This window comes from Alligator sinensis, unplaced genomic scaffold, assembly GCF_000455745.1.
Source record: "Alligator sinensis unplaced genomic scaffold, ASM45574v1 scaffold318_1, whole genome shotgun sequence".
Taxonomy (NCBI): Eukaryota; Metazoa; Chordata; order Crocodylia; family Alligatoridae; genus Alligator; species Alligator sinensis.
The window spans coordinates 688297-711357 of NW_005842421.1; the positions used below are offsets into that span (position 1 = coordinate 688297).

The 23061-nt window shown below is 41.2% G+C and overlaps 1 pseudogene; it reads right to left on the bottom strand.

The window, feature by feature from the left end:
• Positions 1–20114, bottom strand: part of LOC106722546 — a 68410-nt pseudogene extending 48296 nt beyond the window's left edge.
• Between the last annotated feature and the right edge of the window lie 2947 nt (positions 20115–23061).

The following is a 23061-nucleotide window of genomic DNA, read 5'->3' on the forward strand; positions in this document are numbered from 1 at the left end:
CCACTTTCAAAATGGCCAAAACCATTTTAAGATAAACCTGGATGGATGTACTATCAAACTTAACTGATTTAGGTTAAATTGGTTTATTGACTTCTGTCCCAGATCCCCTCCGGATTCAAATTAAGTCACAGTCTCTCAGCATCCCAGCAGGCTTTTCACCTCACCTACAAACCTCCCCTCTCATAGAGTGGGCAGGCTAGCCTTGGCCCAAGCTGCCTGCCCCAGCTGAGCAGGGAAGCATGCTCTAGCACTCCCCAGTTTCTGGTCTATGCCACTGCAGGCATGTGGCTACATTTCCGGAATAAAAAATGAATGTCTGTTCACTTGCTTATCTATTCAATCTGTGCAGCTTAGACTAACCTGTGAAGATTGAATCAATTCAGTCTTGAGCTTTTTGACCATCTGTAATTAGTCAAGGAGACAGAGAAGGCAGAAAGGAAATTTTGGGCTCTGTCTGAACAAGCTTTGTGCCTGGACCTAAGAGAAGCCTAAAGAAAAGTTCTGAATCAAGTGCTGGTTGAGAGATTATTTGATGCTGTGAGCAAAGAAACAGTCTCCTGTTGTGGGATTCTTGAGCAGGATATTATACGTTTGGGTTTTTCAGCTTTTTAAAAGAATGCATCAGAGATAGCTGATTTTAGCATCAATTTCTTCCCCTAGTAGAAATGATCTGGAAGACTCCAGACCATAGCCACTTTGCTGGTCAAAATGTACATTTGCCAGCAGACAGCAAACCTGCCATACATATATGCACAATGAATCCTTTTTAGATGTATATTTTACAGCTGTTGAGAAAAATGTATTGCCTAGTTCAGTTGTTATGAATTGATGCACAGAGAGTTTGAATGACTCACGGTGATGCAAAAATCTGTGTCAGAGCCAAGAATAGAATCTATATCTGCCTTTGCCGAACTCCATGCCTCAGCCACAACATTATGATGTCACAATGATAAACTGTCACAGAAAGAGCCATTTTTCCCTAACCCTGAAAAGTCTTTTTTTAAAATTACAGTTATTACATAATTGTTAAAGTACACAGCTTCCCAGTGCCGGGAGGTGTAGCATAATAGGATGCTCATCCACAGGATACTGTCAGGGAACATACAGAACTTGACTTTCAGAAAGTGTTTGGTGGGAGAGAACAATGTATGTGGAGGAATTAATAAGCTTGAATGTTATGCTGCCTTGACTCTCTCTCCCTCTTTACTTTCACACAGCTGTTATGTCATCTTCCTTAGGTACAGCAAAGTTGCTTTGTTTTGCTTGTTCTCACAGGGTTATTTATAAAGCCTTCATGCTTTCTCTGGGCCTCTGTATCTTCAGGTGAAAATGTTTCTATTTGTCTTTTATAAAAATGAAATGTTCAACAATGTTTTTATGAGCAATGTCATAATCATTGCTCAGTGAAAGCAAATGGTTTAGAAGCATTTTCAGTTTTACTCACTGGGTGCACCTACACGTTCATTAATGCACCTTAGATACTGTGCATTTAATTTACTACTTGCTTAATAAAGTACTAAGTAAATGTGCAGTACCTAGAGTTACTGCACAGTAGCGCAGGTGCACAGTTATTTAGTGATGCTTACTGTGCATTTGCCTAATAACACTACACAGTAGGCTATTAGTACGGTTTTTGCTGTGACATGCTACTGTGCAGTGTTATTGTTTTTCACAGTACAAGGCTGGTGGGGAGGTAGGAAGCAGTGAAAGACTGAAGTAAACCAGGACTGCTTCATACAAGGTCCTCAGGTTGCAAAAGGATTGATTAGGCCAGGGTTCCCCCACAAATTCCTGGCAAAGGGTTACTGAAGAATAGAGAGAGTACTGGGTGCTACCCTGCAAAGCAGAGAAGAACCAGCTTTAATCAAAAACTAAATCACGTGTTACAAACCCTACCAAATCTTGGGGGGCTGGTGAGATGTCATGAAGGTTTTCATGTGTTGCACTGTATTGTGTGTGTGGTCTTGTTGAAAAGTCCAGGTCATACTGTATCCATTTATGTTACTTTTACATCTGTATGGATTATGTTATGCTTTCTGTATGTATCTTTATAATTCTGAAGATGGTTTAGCCAGAGGAAATGAGGAATGCATATTTAAGGAAAGGAGAGTAGGCAAAACTGCTAAGTGTCTCTTGCCATTGTGTTCTGGGGCAAGGACAATTGTTGCTCCCAGTCACAGACAGAACGGGCAACTGGTGGTATGGCCACCAAAGTTATTGTCTGCTTGCAACGGGAAAAACAACTGCACAATAGCAAAGGCATGTGAATGAAATGGCCCATTAGCCAGAGGAATACTAGCTGTACCTAATTTCTAGAGCAGGGGTGTCAAACTCATCTGGCTCTGTGGGCCAGATGAGCAGTTCAGGGCCAGTCCATGGGCTGAACGAATTGCGCAGGGATGGCTCCGTGGGCTAGATTTCCCTGCCCCTTCTCCCCCATGTGTTAGATGCAGTGCATGTAGCACTTGCACTGGTTGGTCCAGGACTGTGTGGCATGTGTTGCACATGGGAGGCCAGTCTGGAATGTGCACTGAATGTGGCACCCACCCTGGACTGGCTGTTGTGGGTGTTGCATGTAGTATGGGCCAGCCACCTCATGTGGTACACATCCTGGCCTGGGTAGGGCAGGTGCCATCCTGGACCAGCTGGGGTGGGCATCACCTGTGGTGTGTCCCCCAGACTGGCCAAAGCAGGTGGCATTGTGGGTCCTGGGCTGGCTAGAGTGATCATTGTGAGTGATGCATGTTCATGGCCCTGCAGAGGGGCCTGGTCCAGTGTGTGCTGTGTGCAGTGTTGGCCAATTTGGGGCCAGGGACAGCACTGTGGCCTGGAAGATGGGGCTGTGTGGGCCAGATATGACCTGTGGGCCATATCATTGACACCCCATTCTGAGACTCATGAGAAATTAGGAGTACATTTATGGAGATGGGGGGGTCTAGCTTGGAGATCTCTTAAGGGCTATCTGTGAGGTGGCTAGGGTCTTTGGATTTTCTCAGGCTTTAGAAACTGGGTTCCCAGGAATCAGGACTGCCAGGATCAGCAGAAAGCTGTTCTCTGAGAATACTGGCATATCTCTCTGAAGGACTAGGCGATAGTCAGGTGAGAGGGTAGGAAACTTCACTTGGCTTCTTGTATTGTCTTCAAACTTCTGGTCAGTTTTTCTTGTACAATGCTCTTCCCCTATGTAACAAAGCTTTTTGTTGTTTTGTCCCCTTACTGATTGCCTGTGGTGAGGAGTGACCTCAGGGGAAAGTGATATTTCAAGCTATCCTATGGAAAGGGGGACCTAAAATTTCTTTCATAAGCTAGAGCTGGCAGAGATTCCTCTGCTGCAGCTGTGAGGTCAACTATAAGGGCAGTAGAGCTGAGGCTTGCAAGGATAAGGAGTTATTCCAGGGCAAACCTTGGTCCCTTCCTTGGAACAAGAAGTGAGACAGTGGGAAGAAACTCAGGGCCCCGGGGGTGCCTCACAAACAGGTTTGTGACACCAGTACATAAAGAATAATAGGGAGGGGGTAGTTGTGAAGAGGCAAATGAGTCAGGCTTGCTGCAACTCCTCACTTAACTGAGAAGGGGAGCCAATGGGTCAGGGTGTGCATGGAGGACATTTTTCTCCTACTCAAGATCCCCATTAACCCATTGAACCTGGTGGGAGATTGGAATCTTTTCCTCTCATTCCTGTTTACAAAGAGTCACCATGGGTGCATCTACATGTGTGCTTTACGGTGGAGTTGACTATTTAGCTGCACAATAAAGCATCACTGTCTACACATGTGCCTGTATTAGGGTGCAGTAAACTAATTCACTCTGCTGTTGGATAGTACTGTCTGAGATGAGTACTGTTCTACAGCAGAGAAGTTACATGCACCGAAATGCATGTGTAGATGGTGACTGGGGCTGGCTGAGGCATGAGTGCTACAGTGCTGGGGCTGCCTGCCGCTTAGCCCAGCACTGTAGCACCCTCATGCACCAGCCAGCCACTCTGCAGCATGTTGAGCTGGAGTGGAGCACGTCCGGGCTATCAGGCTGCCCCTGGGGCTCCCTTCCAGGGAGGACTGCTTCACCCCAGCAAAACGTGCTGAGGTCCTGGGTGCACATGTAAACATGGTGCCTGGAAGCAATAAAATCGTGTAAATGTACCAGAGTTTATTGCTATATGCTTATTGCACTTGTAGATGCACCCCATATCATGCAACAGTAGTAAAGTGTCATGGGAAAAAATAGTTTCTTCCTAATACCAAATGCAGAATGCTATTGCAATAACATTATTCCTAAAGCTAAATCATTTCTCTTTATGGCTCTATAGAATTTTGGCCCTGAACTTTTCCCTCTGGCTTCCTGCTACAAATCTGAATAAATGGTACACACAGTTTCCACCTAACCTTCCTTAGGAACACATATTTTTTTCCATTAAAAATGCAAACATTTCTTTATAAGATGTTTTATTACTTTGGTCATATATAGTCAACTAATAGAACTTTGTCCATAAGAAAATTAATAAACTTGTCAGGCAGGCTTATTAATTTAATTTATTCTGATTAAATAAAAAGAATGCTCACTTCCTTGTTTCATCACAAATTATAATAAAGGCTTTACATTTGGTAAGAAAGGACATTCTAACTAGTGATTTAGTCTGTATAGCAGAAAGCAGGTTTTGCATTGGAAAACAAAATTATATCTGCAACCACAGTATTCCTAAACATGAATTTGAAATACATTTCTATAAAGATTTGGACACTTAATAGATCTTTCTGAAGAAAGTTATTTTTGGGTAAGCACTGCTATTTTTTCTTTAATTATTATGGACTTTAAAAAGGGCACGGAGGAAGGAGCTTTGTAATTTCTAAAGAATTAAAGTGAGACCTAGATTGTGCCATGGGTGCATGATTTTCCTTTATGATTGAAAATATTTCCAACAACCAATGATTTGGGACCTGTCACAAGGCTATAGGTGCAACAATTCAGTTAGCATGTAGTAGGGTTACCATATGTCCAGGTTTTCCTGGACATGCCCTCTTTTGGGGTCCTCCCATCTCTGTCCAGGTGGCTTTTTAAAATATCAATGTATGTCTAGGATTTTGCTCTGTCTCTGCTCAGCATTGACATTTTTTTCTGGCACTTTCTGGTTTGCCCTGGCATGGAGCTGCATGGGGCTGCGGGGAGTGGGGAAGAGGCATCACATGCATCTGCTCACAAGCACAGGCAGCTGCATGCAGGTAAGGCCAGGGTTTGGGGACTGCGGGTATGTGCGTCTTTCAGGGGTGTTTGAGGGGATGGGTGTGAAAGGGGGTGAGTGCTTGCTTGTGCCGGGGAGGCAGGGGAGGTGCCTGCCTCTTTAGTGGACAAAGTGAGTGGAGAGGTCTTTAGAGGGCAGCAGGGAGCTGCATGGGCAGCTGGGGGGGCAAGGGGCTGTGGGTCAGGAGTGAGGGGTACTGGCAGGGCTGAAGGGGCTGTGGCTTGGGAATGAGGAGTACCAGGGGGCGGGGGACTGTGGGCCAGGAACGCAGGACACAGGCAAGGTCAGGGGGCTGTGGTTTGGGAGTGAGGGGTATCAGGAGGAATGGAGGGATGCGGGTTGGGAGTGAGGGGTACCAGCATGGACTGGGAGCCAGGGTACTGTGGGTTAGGAGTGAGGGACAGCAGCAGGGCTGGGGGGCTGTGGCTTGGGAGTGAGGGGAAGGGAGAGGGCATGGGCATTTCACTGCCACCCCCCACAATCATATTTCCACCCCCCCACACAGTTGTCTTCTTTTTGGAAATATGGCAACCCTACTGATGTACTCTATAATTAATGGTTATGGTACCAGTTGTCAGGAGTCTGCCTACTTGCTGCCCAGAGAAGCCTCAGCTGGCCCTGATGGCCTGGATGAGGTAGGCTACTGGCTGCCCGAGTGCTCCCGCTGACCACCCACCTCCATGAGAGCATTTGGCATGGCTGTTGTATATAAGCACTAGCCCTTGAAGAGGTCTACAGGCTTGCATCAAGACAGATTTCCCTCTAGCCCTAATGCTCCTGACTCCTGGTCTGTTCCATGATCCTTGGCTCCCTGTTTTCTCTGCCTCGTACCTGCCTGAACATTTCCCCAGCCTGCATTCTTTGTCCTGCCTGCTCCCTCTGCCTCCACCCTTTAGCTCTGGCCTTCTGGCTTGTGACCCTTGTAGCACTGCTCCCAAGCCTCCAAGTCTGGGTTGTATCTGTGACACCAGTAACTTGGGAAAGGTTTTCTGTCAGTGATCCATGAGAGAAATGTTTTTTTTTATTGACAGTTAAATGAATCTCCCTTGCTTACAGATTATGGAGCAAAAGGATAGAGACAAATACCCAGAATGAATCCATTCTCACTTTGACCTCTGTCTGGCCACCTCTCCCACAAGTCACGCAACTCCAGCTTTTATTTCTTTCTCATTTCCTCCTCCCTTTACCCTGGCTGGCAGTGCTGCACAGAAAGTTACCAAACAGCCAACTCTCTTCCATTTCGTGCTCTGTCTGCAACATGTCAGATTAGCAAGCAGAATGCTGCTCACAGGATCACTCATTTGGCAACATGGGGATCACTCTTCTAATTGGTGTCTTATTATATACCCATGAACTCCTGCAGTGTAACACAGGAAACACAGGATTTGCCAAAATGGACAAGATTTGTGGATCTTTTAGTCCAGTATCCTATCCCCAAGGGTGCCTATAAAAGAAGGTATAATGGACAATTGGAAGACAGTGTATCCCCATTAAGGTTTTATCCTAATCCTTATTAGCTATATATGGTTTTAACACTGAAATCTGAGATTTTACTATTTACTAATAGTAAATCTGATGTTTACTATTATAATTTTGTGATCCATATAGCTGTCAGATCCTTATTTTAATCTTGCTGAGCTCCTTTCCTTATAGCAGACTTCAGGAATGGACTTTTGTAGGTGCAAGAGATATGAACATGGGATGCAGTGATAGAACATCTGGTACATTACATTTCAGCAAATAAGCAAAATAGTATCTCTGCTGAAGACTGATAGTATACAATATCCCTTTGATTAAAAGCTAATTGTTTTGATATCTACCTTCCATGACTGTATGAGAAGAAACATGGCTCCTTCATCAAAAATGAAGCAAAAGAAGCTCTCCTAAGGCAGAAAGTGAGGCATAGAAACATTTGGAACAGTAGGGCTGAAGTCATCTAGTCTAACTCCTAGCGAAGGCAGCATCATCTGTGTCTATTCTATACTAGGCAAATGCATGTCTAACCTGCACTTAACAACTTTCAATGATGGAGATTCTACAGACTCTGTGGTAATCTGCTCCAGTGCTTAAGTACCCTCATTGTTAGAAAGTTTTCCTAATGTCTAGCCTAAGCAATCTTGCACTTAAACCCATTTCTTGTTCTGTCCCTGAGTACCTAAAGAACAATTGATCACTGGCCTCTTTTTAACCACCCTTTCAGTAATTGAAGATTGTTATCAAATCCCACCTGGGTCACAATTAAATGATTGCCTAAAATTACATAGTTGAAATCTGAAAAGAAGCTGAATGCTAAGGAAATATCCTGATTTCAAGAAGAGTTCAATCATACTTATGAACAAATGGAACCAATAGATCTTAAGTGTTCCAGTGACAGAGTAGATCCAATTGAATATTTTTTATTAAAAGTATTTTGTTAGAAAATGTTGATTTATTATAACAAAAAGTTTATTGGGAACATATATACCAGTTTTGATGATGGAATTTCAGGGAGGGGGGCAGGGAGGAAGGAAGGTGAAACCAGAGAGAGACACCCAAAATAGCCAAAAGCCAGATGACTAGATGGTGTGAGAGAAGGTACCTGATCTCTCAGAGCAAGATGAACAAGGAACTTGAACTCAGGTGTCCCACATTTTAAAAATTCGCAGAATGATAAAACGATTGTCTGCTCATCTCTGAAACTGTGACAGGAGGGAAATTCTTCTGGGATAGCCCATGACTTCAGGAAAGGGATGAGTGACTGCACTATTGTAAGAATTTTGTCATATAGAACAATATTGTGCTTGTCTTAATGTGATCACTGATTAATGTACAGCTCTCATATGAGTAGTCGTATTGACTTCAGTAGGTCCTTGCAGAGATGCTGGGTTGCCCATTTGCCAAAGTCATAGGCATCCGCTGGGATTTATGTTGAGTATGATGCAAATGATTTTCTGTTTCCATCTTTGCTACTTTTTACTAAGTATCATCAAAATGATGGGGCTGAAGAGCATGTACATTGAGCACACACATACATCCTACTTAATTTAAAGGAATTCATTCATTCCCTGGGGTTATTTTTGGTTTACCTCTTAATCTGTTGAGGAGGAAAATGAAAGAAGATTAAACTATTTGGACCATATGTTCATTTTTTAAAGTAATGATTCAAAAAAGAGGCAGATGGGAATTTTAGTTCATCTAAGCATACATTGTACAAGAAAACAAAGTAGTGTTAAGGACCCACAAGATGTTGTTAGGTATGGGCCCCTTTACATCTGATTTATTAAGGAAGTGTAGAGTATTTCAAACTGTCTTACACAAGATGTTGTTATGGCAACAATACATTTTTTATGAGCAGTAATAAATGGGAGAGTAAGATCACATAAATTAACAGGGCTTAAAGTTTCAGCCGCTCTGTTTTGTTCTCTATACATGCTTTTTCAAATATTTCTGAGCTGTTTTCATGGATATGCATAGTAACTCCTGATGCTTGTTTTAAATAAGTAAAAAGAAGAGACTTTAAGAGGCAGTATTTATTATACCTCAGCCTTAATCATACCTCACTGATAATGATTCCTTTTTCATCTTCATGGTGACTATGTTTTCAAGATTTTTAAAAGTATGAATTATGCTTATTTTCATTGCTTCATCTATGTTGACAAGCAGCACAATCAAACTGCTGTAAGTATTGCTATGTGTACTTTAAAAGAACATTCTGCTATGCCAGAGCTCAATTATGCTTTTAAGGCACTGATCTGCATTTGGGATGGTCTTGAACCTTTCTGACAGAGGAAGCTCTAGGAAGCACTGTACATCAGTGATTGCCCAGGACCTCCCAGGAACCCAGGGAAATTCTTTCAGCTGGAGAAAGGTGACTGCAGTGCTATAGCAAGGAAGTTTGGTGCCCAGAGCAAGCCCACAGTGGCAGGCCGTCCTCGCCCCGCACACAGATCTGAGGGGCAGACCCCCTCTTCCCCCTCTTCCCCCCCGCCTGCCTGGAAGTGCATGCAGTGGCGGGAGTCGCCTTCCCTCCGTCCTGGCGCCCCCCCCAAATGAGCATCTTGCAGCTCTGTCTTGCACCCTACCCCGGCTGGGCAGCGCCTGTTGGCGCCCCTTTGCTTTGGCGCCTGGGGTAGTTGCCCTGCTCACCTCCCCTCCTCTCCCCTGCTGATTTTTAAAAAATAAAATTCCTCCACTTAAGAATCCTCCCCTGATGGCAAGTTAATACATAGACATTTATTAACAAAGCACAGATAGGAAGCAATCTTCGGATTTGCATTTATTTATTCTTTCCATTGATACTATATTAAATACATTAAAATATATTATGTAAATACACTGTGACAGGATAAACTAAGATGATTTTCTTGTTAAATAAAGCAGTGAGGCTCCCAGGAAACTTTGCTTATCCCTCATAGTAAAACACAGTGCAGGTTTTGCTTTCTAAAAATTTTCTGTAGCATTAGGAACTTTCCCTTATTCCTGGAAGTGCATGAAGTATTACTTGGGTCTTCTATAACCATCAGACTTTGTCAGGCTTATTTACTTTCTCATTGAGAATTGCCTGAGGCCATTTGCTGACAAATTCCCCCTACTGCATTGCTACTAAATAGGTAGAGACCATTTTAGATGTTAAAATAGATTCTTCCCTCCCTAGTCTCTCAACAAAGACAGTTAGAGAAGCTTGCTCTGCATAAGCAGCTAAAACCAGTAGATAGTTTTTAGTTTAATGCTTATCAATTTGCTATGTTCAGAATTCAGAAGTAAGTTCATCTGCAGCTCTGATGCACATCTTTGAGATTGAAAGCAAATGTTTTCCCCAAATGCCTGGGAAGTATCTAAAACAAGCCTGCATTTAAAATGATTTTTACTTCCTGGGAAAACAAGCAAAACTGTGTCAGCAAACAAGCAAACAAAGTGCCTCCAAAATGTTTTTCAGCATGTTCTTTTTAAAAAGAAAGCTTTAAAAAAAAAGGGAGGGAAGAAAAGCTACTGTACTACTATATATGCTTTCTTAAATTAATTTCTCATTGCCATGCAGAGAGCTGTGTAATTGGAAGAAAAACATGGAAGATTTTTGTCTCTTTTTAGTTTGGAGAATCAAATTTGCTTATAGCTAAGCAGCTATGGTTTTTACATTTATTTTTAGATCTCAGACTTAGCCAGTAGGTTGTATTATGGCATGACTGCATTCTCACTGTCAGGTAGCATAATATAATTATACTCCACTGTCACTCCCAGCAGCATATGGAAGCATTGAGAAGGATGCCACTCATACCACACCCACTTGTGCCAAATCTGGTGAAGCCACTTTGCATCACTCTTAAGCATGATGGAGACAGAGTCCTCAAGAGTGGCCACTGGGATAAGAGCTCCCAGAGTGCTTTGCTGCTACATTTGCAGTCTGAGTGAGTGGGTGAAGAGGGTAGGGTCCCACAAAGCATGGGGATGTAGCATAGACATTTAGGCCCCAATCTGATATGGGGCAGACACCTACCTCCTATTTAGGTACCTAATTTAACACTGACGTCAATTACATTTATGAATTTGTTCCTTATTATCTTAGCGCTGCCCTGGACAGATGAAGATGGAGAAAGTCTGCATCGTAGCTGATGAGGTAAGGATAGGAAGAAGAAAAAGAAGTCATTTTATTATACTGGACTCTGACACATTGAGTGACACAGCTAGTGCACTGCTTAATCAAAGCCCATTAGGAGAAAAAGGTTCTAGGTCTGATGTTACTCAGGCTATGGGTACAGTATATAACTGTCTATGAAGGTATCTAAATACCTGTGTACATATTCAGATGTCACTTTGCAACTGTGTGCACATTTTTTACATGGATGCCTAATGTTATCCTCTAATATTTGACTTTTAATGTTTGATTATATGGTTTATTTTACATTAGAAACATTTTGCTTCAGGAACAAATTTGGAACAGTGCTGGGTACACTGATGTCCATGAAGCCAGAAATAAAAATAAAATTTTGCCTCTTACACGTCCCTAAAGCTGCCTGCCTGCTTTACAATTTAGGTGGTCACATTGATAATCTATTTATCGTTACACCTCTGACTGCTACTGCAGTTGCTCAGAATTAATTTTCTCTTCTCGTCATCACTGCCTTTCATCTAAAATTCCTTTCTCTGGGATAGTTGTATTTCTGTTTTCAATATTTTGGCCACCTCCAATTAGTTTTGTTCTTTTCCTTAGGAATTGTAGAGGGAGGTTCATTAGTCTCTAGCCATTAATTTGCCAACAGTTCTCAAAACAGATAAGGTTATAGTCAATAGATACATCTCCACTGTTCTTACTACCAGGGGCTGACAAACCATAGCAAAGGTGGTAATGTCTCAACCACCTATGTACTGGAGTCGGATGCTCCAAGGAACTGAAGAAGAAATAGGGCTATACCACTGTTTCAACCACTTGGGACTGTAGCACAGAGCCTCAGACTATGTAACACCTGCTTCAATGCTTGTGGCCTGAAGGCACATGTACAATGAAAGACCTCACAAAGTACAATAAACGAGCACAAGCATGTGTAACAAAATGGTAAAAATGGTGTAGAGACATGAGAAGAAGATCTCCACTGGGACTTGAGGTATGATTGTAACATGTGTGAACATACCTGAGTTTTGATTTAACTAGGTGGGGTACCAAGAAGCACTGGCAGCAAAGACTGCAGAGTGTACTGATCACTTGACTAAGTACTCAGGAATCTGGGTGGACTTGTGCATTTCACACTGAAGCTCATACAGCTTCAGTTGCACTGCTATTAGTTACTTGCACTTGGCAGATTAAATCTGGTGTGGGTATGTCTGCATATGCAGCAGTCACAGCTCTGATTGCTGTGCAGATGTACCCTATGCCTCTCTGTGTGACTGGCTGACATGAATAGAAGATGTTGCCTTCTTAATGTTAAATGTTAGTGTGTGGTTGGCTCATCATCCAACATGACATAACATGTACAGTGTCAGAGAATACTTAACATTATTTGCCATCGTGTGAAAAGCCATGCCATTGATTTCATTAGGAAGTGCTGTGTCTGTCGGAATGTTTGACAATAAGCGAGAAATCAAGTATTTATATATGACCAGTTTTCTCAGTTGATTCTTTGTGCTTGACTCAATTGACTCTAGTTATTTTTGTCATGTAAAAAAAATGAGATCTTTCAGTATCTTGAAAATATTGTGCTTTTGGATTATTTCCATTCACAGCCAGATTTCATTTCTCAGTTCATATTAAGGGGTTCTATTATTTGTCTGAAACAACACATGATTTTCATAAGTTCCCTCACATGTAGCTGGGACCAGAATATTTTGCCAGTGGGAGTAGATTCTGATTCTGGTTTAGTAACATTGCACTCCATGAGTAACTCTACTAACTTTTTTACATTGAAAAGGATCTTACTCCATAAGCAAAAATATCTGAATCTGATCCTTATATGGTATCTGTCTTCTGATGATTGTAAAGTATTTTATAAGCTTTAGGGAAGTAAGCCTGAATATTCCTATAAGGCAAATATTATTACGTCTATTTTACAGGCAGTATTATAAAACCCTTAAGCACAGAGAAGTCAGTGATTTGGGTGTGGTCATAAAATGCATTTGTTGCAGAGTAAGGGATGGCACTCCTGGATTTGGATGCCCAGATTTGTTCTTTAACCTGTAGTATTAGTCCTTTCCAGCTGGAGACAGCACTTTGACTACAAGTTCCAGTTACTTTTGAACTTTAAAAATACTCTTTCTGGGCTACTGCTTTCTCTTTCATGATTCACACCTCATTATATTTGATAAGATCCATCTGCATCTGAACACAGATAAGGATATTATATATCTAATCGCCTATGGCTCTTTGCATATGCATTTTATGCATTTGTCCTTGAAAATTCAGCCTTCAAAAGGCAGTTTTTTTCTAAGCCATGTTTGCTAACAGGATTGATGCTTAGCAAGGAATCATCACTTAAAAATATTTTTGAATAATTCAGCTATGCTGATTTGAGGATGCTGGCCAATGCATTACTAATGGAACATTTCATGTGCAATATATGTGTTTATGGATACAAAGAATATTGTGGCATATACAGATATATGATATGTGGAGTGTAATAAAGGATTTATTGACACTTAGTTTAGAAGACTGCATTTATGAATAAAGTAGCCATCCCACATTCAGGTCAATACAACTTTGATATCACACTTTACCATTATGTATTTTTTCAATCACTTCCAAAGAAAGAGCAGATCATGGGATTCTGCTGCAAGAAAGGTGATGGCTTGAGAGCTAAGTGGGGTGCTGTTGTGGAGACTGTTAATGGGTCAGAGGTATGGTTCAGTGGGGAACTGTGTTATATTGTGTTATGTGACACATTCGGCCAGTTCCAATATTATATCCTCATGCTCCCAAATAATAGCAATATGCTTGCATGTCACTGTGGAAACAAATTACTGTAATAAAAATGGTCAAACTGCTTATGATTGAAAAAAAGAGTTTGTTCTATTTTCATTTCCAGGTTTGGGTACTCTAACATGCTTCTCAGCATCTTCCAAGAGACACCTTGCCTTTATCTCAAATTTTTTCCTGTATTTTTGAACACACTAAATAACTGTAATAATCCCTTAAGCGTTTTTAAGTAAAGAGCATAACAATTTACAACATGAATGGCAATAATTCTTTCCAGCAAAATTCTTCAGTTGAAGCAATTAATTTGAAATGCACCCAAGCTAGATCTGCAAAACAGTTATATAATCACTTAAAAGAAAAACAAACAAACAAGCAGAGTTTGAGATGGTCATAAAACACTTTTCCAGTGTTGAAAAGAGTAGGCTACTATTAAGAAAAATGGTTGGTTTTAACTTGGCTTGTTAAACAAAGCTTTCAACTGAAGAAAAAAATGAATGGCTACTAATAAATTAAAAACAAGTGTCAACTTACATTTAAAAATAAATTTCTGTTTATAATTCAGCTAGCACAATCTAGAAATGGCTATATATCTAAATTTCAAACACCAGCTGGAGTGCATCCAGAGGAGGTGAAGTGGTACAGTCACATCCCCACTTTTAGTCTGTGGGATCAAGAGCCAGGGATTTTTTTTTAAATCCCCAAACCTGGTAAGAACCCCCCTCTTCCTACTCTCTGTGCTCAGTGGCACATCCCTCCCCTCCACTCTCCTTGCCTGCCCACTGCTGCTGCTGTTCCCAGTTGAATACAGGCAGGACTGAACTCCAGGGCCACTTGAAGGGGCTCAGCTGGGAAAGGAGCAGTACAAGTGGTCAGGTTCAACCCCCCTGGCCAATCTGTCTGGGTATTCCCTTCTAGCTCAGGAGGTTCAGGGAGTGGGAACCTGCTCACCATTGCTACTACTGCTTCTGTCTGTGATCAGACGTGGCTCCCTTTGCAGTCTGCCCACAGCCCTGGCTGGAATGGGGCAGGAGCAGGAAGGTCCAGAGGTATAAGGAGGAAGGGCTCTGGGACTCCTCCTGTCTCCAGGACAGTGGTAGTGGAGGGAGGGGGGATGGGAGAGGAGGAAAAGGGTGGATTCTTATCTGCTTTCTGCACTTAAAAAAAGGCTCTGGCTGCTCCTCCCATGGCTTTGTCTACCCACCCTAATGGGGATTGGGGCTGGAGGGGGAGGCTGAGAGTGGAGGGTGCAGCCACCCGTGCAATGGCCGTTGCTGTTCCCGCACTTCCCTTTTTAAAATCCTGGATCTGTCCTTGAACACCAGCACCCCAAGTATTGGAATCTGGGGTAATGCTGGGAGTGTTTATTAATATCTAATAATTTTTGGTTACATGAGTGAGATAATCCAAATTCTTAGCAGTAAATTGTTGCTCTAAATGTTCCATTGATCCCATACTTCAGAAGGATATATATTTCAATCTTCTGACCATCTGAATTTACTTGCTTTATTATTTGTTAAGTTCACTTTTACTCAATTAAGGCATTGCAAAGTGCGGAGAACCTCAACTGCCTGTGAATTCAGCAGAGGTATAGTGTAGAAGAATGAAGCAATCTTTTAGTGACCAGTGTGAGACAAGCTAGCATCTCCATCTTATTTCTACGGATGTTTTTTCCTTCCATTACCTCTCTCATCAATCAATCAATTGGTCGTTTTCTTTACCATTCTCACTATTGAGGTCAAGGTGAATGAGGTGAGGTGAGGTGAATAAGCTTGGAAAATGAATCCTGTCTCATCCCTACAAGCTGAGGTACATGGCAGGTCATTGGGGGACAAGTAATTACTTTTTTCTTTTTCTTGAGGATTTAAATTGCTGGTCTTGTGAATATGCTACTTTTCAGAAGTATTACAAACGCTGAGGAAAGATGCCAGAAGATGATTCTACAGGGCCCAATCTTATGAGACAATGAGCACTTCAAGAAACCATCCTGTTGGGGTTCATTGGGTATTAAGGGTGTTCAGCACCTCCCAAGATTGAGGTTGTAATCTCTTATGCTGTAGAGAAAATGATCATTCATTGTGTATAAGTGTTGTACAATATTTATTTGAAATAGTAGAAGACTATATATAACATATTATTTTCTTTTCCTCGGGTGAGAAGAGATCATCTCAGCTCATGCTAACTGCTTATTTCTCAAGACAGAAAACACCAGCAACAGGATTTGCAACTGTGTGGGTCTTTTTATGCTCTCAGTTATAGGAACAGTTTCCATTAAATTTAATGACAGGTTTGGAGCTAATACCATGCTGAAAGGTCTGGTATTTTATCTTTATATTTTAATCATGTGAAAAATCTGAAATAAATATAATTTACTGATAAAATCTGCTACACCCCCATACTGAAATATGAAATATATATGAAATATATTGTGAAATATTCTGTGATCTATACCAATGCTTTTTGGATTATATTGCCTGTTATTTTTAATCATTTTAATGAGATCTGAGGAAGGATATTTTTATACCTGAAATCTTATCTAAATCTACTCCAAGCATGCACTAAAATATACTGCCTACAAATACTCTTGCCTCTTGGTATTTTAATGAGCAAAATTCAAAATGCAAAGTTTCCAAATTTCATTGTTTACAGTTAATAGGATACCAATATTGGAAGAAATAAAGTTAGATATCCAGATTCATCTCCCATTTACACTAGTGTAAACAAGGAGTGACTCCATTGAAAGACTGGTAGGAGTTACAAAATAATCAGGTGCATGTTCTTAGGGTATATGAGCCTATCTGGATTGATGGGCAGATGCATTCCAACCTTTACGCAATAGCTTTCCACAGTTACCCTAAAAGAATAATGTCATTTAAGTGGGAAACCTTGTTCTGAACTGTCTGACTTTTCTAAGTTCTGTACCATATGTCATTTCTTAATTATACAGGTTTCCTTTTACAATGAGGTCATGGTAATTTTGAACTCATTTGAATGTTACTGCGAAAACTTGTAATGGCAAAGGCTCTTCTTAGACCCCTAGGGAGAATTTTTGCTTTTTCTAATGGAAACAGCGATAGGACCTTGTCCTGCGAGGTGCTAAGTACATCTCTGAGTTTCTGGCCACTCTCAGCTTCCATTGGCTGTAGCGGGAATTAGCAGGATAAAGGTCTTTAGTGAATGGAATGGATTTGTCAATTCTAGAAAAATAGGAAGCAAATGAATGCCCTGCAGATAAATTACTCTCAATTTCTTTTAGCCTATAAACATTATTGGATTGATAAGTCTAACTAGACTCTTCTTTACTTAGCAAAATGCATTAAAGCTGAATGCTCAACTGTGTTTCCCATTCTAGTGACTCAGTATCATGAACACAATTTACTTTCTGGTGTTAAGCTTATGCTTAAAAAACCAATTTTTTTACAACCAAATGTTGTGAAGTTATTGGTAGATTATGACTGTATCTTTCAACTGTGGGTATGTCTATCAGAAGACTGATAGCATTATACAGCAGCATTCCCTTCAGAATTCTATAATAGCTTAAATGTCATGCAAAAGAGTTTGTCATTTGTCATTATAATGCAATATAACAAACAGTACCTTATGGGGATGAGAATAGGAAAAGCCTTTATGTGATTACATCACATGATGATAAATGCTAACAATTTGTGTTCATTATGAGAGCAGCATTCCAAGGAGAATGCCGCTATAAATTTTGTTATCCTCCCCTCCTCCAAACTACAATTCTAGGTTAGAAATAAACAAGCAAGCTCTGACAACAACCTGGATAGAGAAAATTAGAATTGGTGAAGGGATGGTTACATTTCATTCTGATTAGATTTGTTGCCACTACTAAATTAAAAATTTAGGAGAAAAATTAGGATATAGTTTCTTAAAGAGAGCCATTTGCCATTTCCCCACCTGATTCTCACTTTGTAAAATAAGGATTCTGTGCAGCAAATAGTGTTTCCATCCCACAAGAATTTTTGACATTTAGCATTTTCTCCCAACCTGAAATAAGACAAAAGCTGAAATGTTCTCAAGCAAGCTTCATCTGATTCATCTAAAAATTAATATGGACCAGGTCAATCAAGAGATTTTGTTCCCTATTTTAAAATGTTTCATTTCCATTTTGAGATTTTTAGAATTATGAACTGGTTTTAGCACAAGGTACCTAAGTTATTGCAATAAAAATCACTTCAAGCCAAAACACTAAACATTTGATTTTTCAAATTTTGCAGACTGCTTTGATTTGTTAAAAATCCAACCCTTCTGGTAAATAACTTTGGCTTTGACAAATTAGCTTTTCCAGGTGAACAAATATGGATATTTCCAAACAGGTTTATAGAACCATGAGTGTCCAAGCTAGTAATTACTTACTAGGACCATTTTTGAAGTTCTGGGTGGAGGACTGATGTTTGTGTGAGACAAACGCAGAGACTGGACAGGAGGAAAGAGATAATCCTACCTGAAGGCTAGGAGCCTGTTTAAGGATACTATTTATAGTGTTCAATGCCCTATAAATCCTATCTACAAGGTTTCTTTGCTGGGGCTACAGAGTTTAAAAATAGAATTGAATAGTTTGCATGGGTTAAAAAAAGAGTTGAAGACCCACCTGAGCCTAGGCAAGTTCATCAGGCTAGCATGGTTAAGGCACGATGCCCATTTTTATAGCTAAGGCACAAAATGGAGTAATGTGGCTAGACCCACATCCTGCCATTTTGAGTCCCCAATATGAATGACCACTTATAGTTTGGCCAGCTGTGGACAGCCCTTGGCACAAATCCTTTGGTACAAACAAAGATCAAACTTTTGCCTCCAAAACGTTAGCAAGGTGCCTTAATTATTCTGCTGTTGCAAACCATGTTTTAGCAGTCACCAGAACTGGAATCACTGAGATTTGAGGTAGGTGAGAGAGCCACAGAGATATTTTGGAGAATGTCCCCTTTGTCATGTATAGTTGAAATTACCAATTGCTGAGCCAGGTGATAGAACTTCAGCTGAGCACTGTAGAAGACAGCAAAGGTGGGGTGGGGGAGGGGGGGGACACCTTTTATCAAGTAATTTTAGAGTTATAATAGTGAGTGTCTGGGTTTAGGTAGTGGGCTGTGTGACCAGACAAGAGGTGTTGTTAAGCCAATAGGTGAGTAATATGATGAGAGAGAGCAGCATGAAAGCATGCTAAAAAGTTGAAAAATGGCAGAAGAGTGCTAAGCAGCAGTAAAACAGTCAGTGAGAGAGTATGTACAGGTCATGAAGAAGGAAGCCACCCCCACTGATGGATCTGGTAGTAAGTTCATAGTGGTATAGCTATTCCCTGACTCTAGGACTTTCCTAATATCTGACAACAAAGCAGACACTGAGTACAGAGGAAGAGAAAGAGAAAGGGAAATCGGCATCTGAAAGGGGCATTTATTCATTGGATGTCATACCAGGATGTAGGGCAAACAAGGTGAACTACTGGCAAAGGTACTCTGTGTGTTTGTGACTTCTGTATTATTCACATATTATTACTTGTTGTTGCTGTTTTTCCTAATCAATGCAATGTTTTCCTTTCCACCTCATAATATTCTGTTTTACACAGACACAGTGTTTGCTGCTGAGGAAGCATTATTTATTAAGGTCCCCTAGGGGGAGGTATTTGAGGTAGTGCAGGTTTGAAATGATTTTGTAATTTTAAAGGAACATTGAACCCAGCCCTTCTTGCTACCAGTGATGCTGGGCATAGGGTTCTAAAGTATCCTTAACCCTCTAGCTTTTTGAGGGAAACAAGCACAGAGAGAGATGCAGCCAGTCAGTGAAATCAAGGAAAAGCTATACCAAGGGTTTTTTTCAGATTTTCTTTTTTGTTATAATCATCCATCCAGTATCTCTTTATTGACAGATGCTTTATACCATCAATTGCCTTTTAGTATGTCAGTGTATATTAACAATGCTGTCAGCAGGCATACCCTACACTCTTAGCAGAATATGTTCTTTCCTTTGGAAATAGACATGCATCTGACTAGAAATGCATTGTTGTTGCGTCTCTCAAGTTGTTTTTCATAGTTCTGTCTATGTTAAAGAAAAGAGCCACTGTAACCACCTGCTCAAGGGCCTGTAGAACTTTGAAAGCATGTTGTACACAAAGACTACTAATGTTGCACACATTTTGGCAGTACAGTTACACCTGGACCACTTCTGAAGAAATCCTGACTGTCTTCTGTTGACATCACATCATTATGACACTCTTGCAAATGGAAATTCTGGGTCCTCCAAATAACTTTTGACTCCAGTTTACATTCCACAGTGGTCTTCTCCAGCTTTTAGTGCCTACCATGGGAAGGAGCGCACAGGCATCCACTTTAGATTATCTGCCCAGGACAACCTGTGACGCAACTATGGAAGAAGTTCTTTACCTTCACTTAATGCCCTGTACTTGATCGACACAATTACATGCCCAGGGGTCAGCATGTACGTCTGTACCAAAAAGACTGTGTGAGCTTTCACTTCTTTGCGATTCATTCCTATACAGTGTTTTTGAAATCATATAGGCACACTGCAAGTTGTCACGAAGACTGTCAATAAAATTGGGGGGAATAAAGAGATCCAAGTAATCATCAATTGTATGATCTAGAAAATATTGCTGCATACCAAACTGTTCTAGAATCTAGATATTGATAGCAATAAACAAAGTCCCAAGCAGTGCTTGGCCATCAGGGCTTGAAGGTGTACTATAGCAAAGTCCAGGTACAACAAGATATTCAGAGGAACACAGAATAACTGGTCCCTACGGGATGATCTTGAATAGTTTCTCAGTTCAAAGACATCAGCTGAGCATCCCATACTCTTGAATCTCAGCTGAGGAGATGGAAACAATTATTCAGAAATGGAGGAATGGAAATACTTTCATAAGGGTGGAAAGCAAGACCAGGAGTTTGCCATCTGACCTCATGAAACCATGTCATATGTCTTCCCACTCATATGATAACCAAACAATCTATTTCTTTAAAAGCGTAACCCAGGAAGTTAACCTTATGTTTCTTAAACCAGAGCTGCAAGGGTTGTAGAAAATATTAAAATATAGAAATGTGGCAGAACAGAGCAGGGTCACATAAATGAAACTTCTTGGGAGCAAACTCAAGGCAGATGGAAATAAATAATGACGCACAAAGGGGTGTCATTCACACTTCAGACAGAAGCAGTGGTAGTAGTGAGCTGCTGCTGTTTGGCATGCATAGCACTTTCTAAGGTGTTAGGGCTTTCTGCTCTGACTTAGAAGAGAAGTCCATAATATATACAGCTTACAATATGGAGAAAAATGATGTCAGAAAGACATCCTGCTTTTTACCATTACCTTTTTTTATCTTATCGATGCCTTTTTTTGCCTCGGTCTTCACATGCAAGGTCAACTCTCAGACTACTGCACCATGCAGAACAGTATGGGGTGAAGGTGGGCAGCCCTCCATAGTGAAAAAACAGGCTAGAGACTATTTAGAAAAGCTGGACATGTACAAGTCTATGGGGCTGAGGGTACTGAGGGAATTGGCTGATGTGATTGCAGAGCTGCTGGTCATTATTTTTGAAAACTTGTGGTGATCGGGGGAGGTCCCGGATGATTGGAAAAGGGCAAATGTAGTGTCCTTCTTTAAGAAAGAGAAGGAAGATCTGGGGAACTACAGGCCAGTCAGCTTCACCTCAGTCCTCGGAAAAACCATGGAGCAGGTTCTCAAAGACTCCATTTCTAAGCACTTGGAGGAGAAGAAGGTGATAAGGAAGAGTCAGCATAGATTCACTGAGGGTAAGTCATGCCTGACCAACCTGATTGCCTTTTATGAGGAGATAATAGGATCTCTGGATGCAGGGAAAACAGTGGACATACTTTACCTTGACTCCAGATATGGCCTCACCAGTGCAGAATAGAGCAAAATAATTACTTCCCTCAATCTGCTGGCAATGCTTCTACTAATGCAGCCCCGTATGCTGTTAGCCTTCTTGGTAACAAGGGCACACTGCTGACTGATATCCATCTTATTGTCCACTATAACCCTCAGGTTCTTTTCGGCAGATCTGCTGCCTGGCCAGTCAGTCCCCAGACTAGGTAATGGTAGAAAGCAGGATGTCTTTCTGACATCATTTTTCTTCATATTGTAAGCTGTATATATTATGGACTTCTCTTCTAAGTCAGAGTAGAAAGCCCTAACACCTTAGAAAGCGCTATGCATGCCAAACAGCAGCAGCTCACTGCTACCACTGCTTCTGTCTGAAGTGTGAATGACACCCCTTTGTGTGTCATTATTTATTTCCATCTGTGTGTCTAGTTTTGCCACCCCTTGTGTCTAGTTTTGCCCCCCTCTCCCCACTATGGAAAGAATGTGGAGAAGCTGGACAGAGTCCAGCAGAGAGCAATGAAAATGTTTTAGGGCTAGGGCATATGATTTATGAGAAGAGGCTGAGGGAACTTGGCTTATAAAGAAGAGAAGACTGAGTAGGGATTTGATAGCAGCCTTTAACTATCTAAAGGATGGTTCCAAAGAGGATAGAGCTAGGCTGTTCTCAGTAGTGACATGACAGGACACGGAGCAATGGTCTGAAGTTGCAGTAAGGGAGGTTTAAGTTGGATATTAGGAAAAACTTTCTTACTAGGAGGTTGGTGAAGCACTGGAACAGGTTACATGGAGAGGTGGTGGAATCTCCATTTTTGGAGGCTTGACAAAGGTCTGGCTGGCATGATCTAGTTGGGGTGTTGTCCCCAAAGGACAGTGGGTACGTGCCTGGTGTGCTTCTGCCAATAAACACACAAGGGTGGAGGATCCAACTTAAACTTTATTTCTGCGCAGAAAGCAGTGCTTGGCAATCGTTCGCAAAGCAAGCACACCCACCCAAGTGGGCATCAGCCTTATATAGCTACATGACAGGTTGAACTTGCTGATGTGATAAATTGTGCAGCAAGCCCAGCAAGTAACCCCCCTTCCAACTCCCCCCCGCCCAGGGACCTCGCTGATATAGCCTTTCCTTCTAGCAAGGCCAGCAATTAAGCAACTAGGCAACAAGCGATCTCCCCCAGCCTAAACAACCTACTCTATGCCCTTGGTTAAATGAAATACTTTTTCAAAACATACAAAGCTGCTCCCAAAGTATAAAAAAAATATAAAAGTTTCAAGGGTACTCATCAAATCCCCCCTTCGAGGCTACGGACCTATGGAATAGGACCATAGTCCTCGACCATCTTTTTCATCGTCAGGAATTTCCTGGCTCCCTCCCGATTCTTTTGGATCGGATTTGTAACTGATGATTTTACAAACATCACATGATTAACAGGGGAAGGAACTGATCTCTTGAATACATCACAACACATAGGTACACATTGTACTCCACAACAAATCATCAAGAAAACACATATACTTGCTACAGTTAACAGGAAAATTTGTTTAAGCCAGAAAAAATTAGGAAGCCAAGAAGTAAGCCAAGA